Below are 5,961 nucleotides of genomic sequence, written 5' to 3'. Positions count from 1 at the left end.
CCTGGAAAAACTTCCTAAACTAAAAGTGTAGATCTCGAAAAGTTATGAAACTTTGCAGTTTACAACTTTTTTATTTGAATTCGTTTAGGGCCTCAAACAAGCAATTTACACTCGATTTAGTATAATATGTTAGAACTAAAACAGAATCTAGACACAAGTGACAGTGTGGTGTAGTGGTAGAGGAGGTTCGCGCGTAGGGGAGTTGGCCGGTGGGGGCCTCCACCGATTAAAAACAAAATTTCATTTTTTTTCCATTTTTTTCGGGTTTTTTTTTGTTCCAACTTTGCCGAGTGTCGGGCACTCGGCAAAGAATTCTTTGCCGATGGATTTTTTACCGGAGGCTCTTTGCCGAGTGCTGCACTCGGCAAAGGCTTTGCCGAAGGCAAAGTAGTCTTTGCCGAGTGCAAAGTAGTTTTTGCCGAGTGCATTAGGCACTCGGCAAAGCGCCGGTCTCCGGTAGTGTTTCCTCTGATCAAGGTAAAAGACAAACCGAGTGTGTGGTGGTCTTGAGGTCCTTTGACCTCCTGCATGCCACGCACTGTGATTATGTAGCAGCACATAGTCAGTCTTTGACTGCTTATGATCAATCCAGCAATATATAGACTTCGTTTCTGTTCTTGTACTGTCTGAGAACCTTAATCTTAATATATTACTAACTGGTGTCACGTTAGAGAAAAAAATAAACCCCAGAAATTATCACAATAATTAAAAAAACATCTACTCTTCCTAAATTTGCATCTAAATTACCCACCAGTTCCATTACCAAAGATAATTCAAAATAACACCTAAATTTGTTTTTAAATTACCAATGTCTGGTATTATGAAAGATAATATAAAGTAATCATTTAACGTGTATCTAAATTACCACCTCTGCCACTACAAAAATAAACAGAAGCATCATTCAGGGAAGCTAATTCCATAACCATAAAGTATGTGGTTATTTTCTTTGCAAACTGAAAGAAGATAGATGGGAAGATTGGATGGATGGCATGAGATGTGATCTGCATCCGATGCAATTTGTGCAGGGAGCTTAGTTTGGAAGTGAGGAGATAAATCCTGGATCTTCTGCTTGCTATTACGAAGGAGGACATGAAGTTGCTGTCGACTGGAGAAGATTCAGGAATAACCGAGCTATTGAAATTCCTACGGACGAGCTGCTGATGTAGTGATTTCAGTGCAGAGAGCTAGAGAGAGCAGGGAAACGGAGTGAGCTCAGGATCCTCATGGTGGCTGAGGCAATGCAGCTGGCCCCAGCAGGATAGTGCTGAGGATGTGGCTTGGCTACGGCCGCTCTTGGCGAGGAAGCTGGAGGGTGGTGACAACATTTTAACACAAGAGATTGGGCCTTCTATGACAATTTTGATATGACAAAGCGCTTTTTAGTCATAGAAACGATGCATTTATGACAATTTTTCAATGGATGACAAGCATTTATGACTAAGTTGTGCTTTGGTCATAAACAACTGTCGCCATGTGCACTTCCCAATCTTTGTGACAATAGCTCATGACGAAAGTGATCGAATGTAATCGTCATTAATTAAAAACTGTAAACCTATAATTCAAATATTTTTGAATTGTTCAAATGAATTTGGATGGAGAAATAACTAAAACAAATGTTGGTGACCGTGATGAGATCTACAACTTTGTAGTTAACAACATTTACATTTGAGATCATTTCCATACCTAAAATTTGATATAATGTTAAAATTTAGGGACCTACAAATATAGATCTGAGCACTATATCAGTTTTTTACATACCATAACAATGTCAAATGAAAAAGTCATAAACTACAAAGTTGTAGATCTTTTTTTACACAATTTATATATAAACTTTTTCTTCATTCGAGTTTATATACAAAAGTTATGGTTTTTTAAAGATCAGCTAGCAGATAAGGAAAAAATTAAAAGAAAATAAACAGTGAAAGGAACCATACCCAGGTTTTGTACCTACAGCCTGTTGCTCATAAACCAAATTAGCTGTTTTGTACCTACAGCCTGTTGCTCATAAACCAAATGAGCTATCCACTAGGCTAGTGGTTTGCTGGGTGTTTATTTGAGCGTTCGGATGCAGGTGAAAGAAACTCGCTTCAAAAAAAGATTAAAAATGCGGTGCAGGAGTTGTTCGAATGTACTACCTGTTGCTATTAAACTGAGGGAGCTAACCGCTAGGCCAGTCATCTATTGGTGTTTATTTGAGCTAACCACTTGGCACTTAGAAACAACATATATAACTTAATCTTAACTTAAGATATTACTTAACCACTGAAATACTTAAAATAAACAATTCTCAGAATAAGATTTCCTGTTGGTTCCAATCTAACTAGAGAATATTTTTTTTAATTTTCGCAGTGGAATCAACTAATATTTATTTGCTTAGTCTTAGTACTAAACAGTGTATTAATTAAATAATAGAGAAGCTTATTGAAAATACGGCATGCAGCCGTGCTGGCCGGCAAACGGGCCTGGGCCGGTGAAGGCTATTGGGCCGACTTCTCCCCCCACCGGCCTGCTAAGGGATGCTGAGATCTTCACCATTAAATCACGATGGACGGATGCGCTTCATTATCGGATGAGCAAAACAGCAGCTGCGACTGCGACCGGCTCCCCCAAACCCTAGTCGTTTCCTTCTTTTCTTCTCCCCGCTTTTCTCGCTTCAGCCACAGCCGCAGCTGCCAGAAGCCGACGACGCCGGGATGGCCTTAGCGCGGGACACGGTGGCGCCCCCGAGGGGCCCTTCGCCGCAGCTCGCGTCGCGTGTGGCCGCACGGGGCTCCGTCGAACGGCTTTACGGCGGCGCCCTTAGGTTGCCTCGCGCGTGCACGCAGGAAGACCCAAGCAGCGGCGCGGCTCCAAAAGTGCCGGCGGCGAGCTCGTGCGAGTGGACAACGAATCGATTAAGATCTCACGCCCCCTTCCTCGTCTCTGTCTGGATCTAATGTTTTTTTAATGCATTTAGTTGGTGGACATCAGCGTATGTTTTGGAGGAAGGCTACTAGCTCTATCGTGTTTATCCTCTTATCTTGATTTGCTTCTCTACGTATTTGCAGTTGGACGCTCACGAACCAGCGAACAGGAAGAAGCTACTAGCAGTCAACCAACGTGTCCAACTTTAGTCCTATTTGGAGCCTTATCCTTGCAGTATATAACGTGCTGAATGCGTTCTACTACAGGTATGTTTATTCTCCATGTGCAGTGTGGTAAAAAGATTGTTATGAAATTCCATCATTCTTTGTTAACAAATTTCTGCCTTCTGTGTGCAGGTAGATTTTCTACTGCAGATATTCCTGTCTTCTGTGTGTAGATAGATGTTCCACTGCAGGTAAAAAAATCATATGTTGTTCTTCTGTAACCAAAATGAAAATAAATGTGTCGTCTCCTGGATTAGTTACATTGTAATTGTAATATGAAAATGCTCAGGATAATTCCTGGATTTACCAAGTAGTAATTTTGAACTTGAACTATTGTAGTAATAATATCTCTATTTGCATCCTGTGATTTACCAAGTAGTAATTTTGAACTTGAACTATTCTAGTAATAATATGTCTATTTGCATCCTGTGATTCTTCCTTGCAGATGGCGTCCAACCTCTCCCAAGCAGCGCCTCCCATGTGGGCTTTCCTGTTGACAGGGCATGGCGAAGCTTGTGGATCAACGATGAGCCATGTTGTTGATGCACCTCTGCTTAGAAACATATTTCAGTTCAAATCTGCTTATACCAGATTCTTTGTCTTGGTCCATATGTTCTAGACTTCCAGTTTATGTCAAGAATGTTCTAGACTTCCAGTTTATGTCAACAGATGGCTCTTATATGAATGTCAAATATGAATATGTATGACAATTGATTGATTGGGCCATTTGAATTGTATTATATATGATCATTGTTTAAATGGGCTATTTAATGATAATTCGGCCTGTTTATGTGCTAAGCCCAAATAATAAATAGGGTCCAATAAATAGCCCATGGCATATGGGCCAATTGGGCCAAACTCATTATGACAATTATTTTCGTCATGAGGTGCCACATCATCTGCCATGTCAGCTGCCTCATCATCCACCACGTTAGATTCACCATGTCAATAGACATGTGGCAACATCCGGGAAAATATGTCGTGACGTCTTTAGTGACAAATATCATGGTCATAACTTGGTGACAACAATTATCACTAAGATTAATGACAATTGGGTCTGTTAGTCACAGAAGGGGGATTATGACCCACCTTCTGTGACCATAGTCACATAGTCACAGAAGGGGTATAATGACAAGAAAAAGGCTGTAATTGTCACAATCAGTTAGTCATAGAAGGCCTAACCCCTTGTAGTGTAATCTTACCACAGAGAGAAACAGGTGAGCATATGCAAAACAATAAATTCAACCAAATACAATCAAATAGGGGTGCGTTTGGTAGAGCTCTAGCTATGGCTTCTCCGATAAAACAGTTTTTTCTAGCTCCAGCTTCACTGTTTAGAAAAACGTTTGGTAAAACAATTTCTCCTGGGAGGTAAAATGTATGAAATGTCTATGATGTCCTTCTATTGTTACTCTTTATTTATTTCTCCATAAACAATTTCTTTTCTATTATAAATATATTTCACCCATCATATCATGTATTCTGAAAAATGCCAAAATCTAAAACAAAACAGAAACTCAATTAATCTGCTAAATAATCCAAATTGAAATATGTCGCCTCGGCAATCAGAATTGAATGAGCCACCTCAGACACATTTCCGCTCCATTTATTCATCTTGCCCAACTCTGGCCATGCTCTTCACACTAGTAGAGAACAGACCTTTGATCCTCGGCCAAAATGAGCTCTAGTCCCGGCATTTTTTGCGCCCGGGACTAGAGAGACCTTTAGTCCCGGTTGGTGGCTCCAACCGGGACTAAAGGTCCCTGCCCAACGGCTACTGCGCCAGACAGAGGTGGCAGGGACCTTTAGTCCCGGTTGGAACCACCAACCGGGATTAAAGGTAGACTTTTACTCCCGGTTGGTGCCTCCAACCGGGAGTAAAGGTCTACTCCTAGGCCGTGGCTGCGTCGGGGGTTGGAAAGTTACCTTTAGTCCCGGTTGGAGCCACCAACCGGGACTAAAGGTCCCCCCTTTATATCCCGGCCGTCTCCTTCTTCCTCCCCGAGCCCGAGCTCAGCACATTTTCAAGCTCACTGCACTAGTGTTCTTGCTTCCTCCCTCCATTGTTCCTCCATCTATTCTTCGATTTCTCCGTCGATTTCTTCGATTCCTCCGTCGATTCTTCAGTTGTAAAGGTTACCAATCTCATACTCTCATTTTTCATCATTGGCTTATCTCATATTGTTCACTATATATATATTCTTTTTATGGTGTTTTTTTTATTTGTAAACAATTTGAGCTCAAAATAACTTATAGTTTGCATATTTGGATGAAGAAAGGTTAAAGTAGGTATTTAAAATTAGTATTCACTTTTTATTTCTAGCATGCATAGCACACTTCATTGTTTAGAGATATAGATAATTTTATAGTTTTTTAATTTTATGTGTTTATAAAATGAGAAATTTATAGTGTATTAAAAAATGAGTATAGAGAGTAGATGGCAACTGCTTTCGGGTCCTCGGCCTCTCATGGGTTTCCAAAGTGACTTAGGCCGGGCCTCCCTCTCATTCCATGCGGCAAGTGTCGTGATGAGACGAAGATTGAGATGGAGTACCGAGTGAAGAAGGAGGGTCCCAACAATGGTCATATCTTCTACAAGTGTCCGGATCGCAATGTGAGTTATTTTATCGTATTTTTTATGATTATGGTTAGTTTATACCTATTTTCATGATGGTTGTGATTAAAGTTCTAATTTTTGTTTTAATTTCAGTGGGATGGCAGTGGACGATGTTCAGGCTTCTACTGGGAGGAAGAGTATGTTGAACTCATGCAAAAATATCTTTCACAACAGGCAGATACGGCGGCTATTGAGGCAGTGATCCAGCCGAAGAAG

The 5,961-nt window shown here is 40.8% G+C and overlaps 1 long non-coding RNA gene across 1 annotated transcript; it reads left to right on the top strand.

Annotated features, from left to right (window-relative positions):
• Window positions 1-2,590: 2,590 nt before the first annotated feature.
• Window positions 2,591-3,885, top strand: LOC136506095 (uncharacterized). The gene is made up of 3 exons (XR_010771396.1): window positions 2,591-3,170; window positions 3,261-3,319; window positions 3,574-3,885. It is a non-coding gene; the product is annotated as an uncharacterized lncRNA (long non-coding RNA).
• Window positions 3,886-5,961: the final 2,076 nt, after the last annotated feature.

The sequence above is a fragment of the Miscanthus floridulus genome, chromosome 14, assembly GCF_019320115.1.
Source record: "Miscanthus floridulus cultivar M001 chromosome 14, ASM1932011v1, whole genome shotgun sequence".
Classification (NCBI taxonomy): domain Eukaryota; kingdom Viridiplantae; phylum Streptophyta; class Magnoliopsida; order Poales; family Poaceae; genus Miscanthus; species Miscanthus floridulus.
The sequence above is the reverse complement of the archived record's forward strand: the minus strand, read 5'-3'. Positions and strand labels throughout refer to the sequence as shown.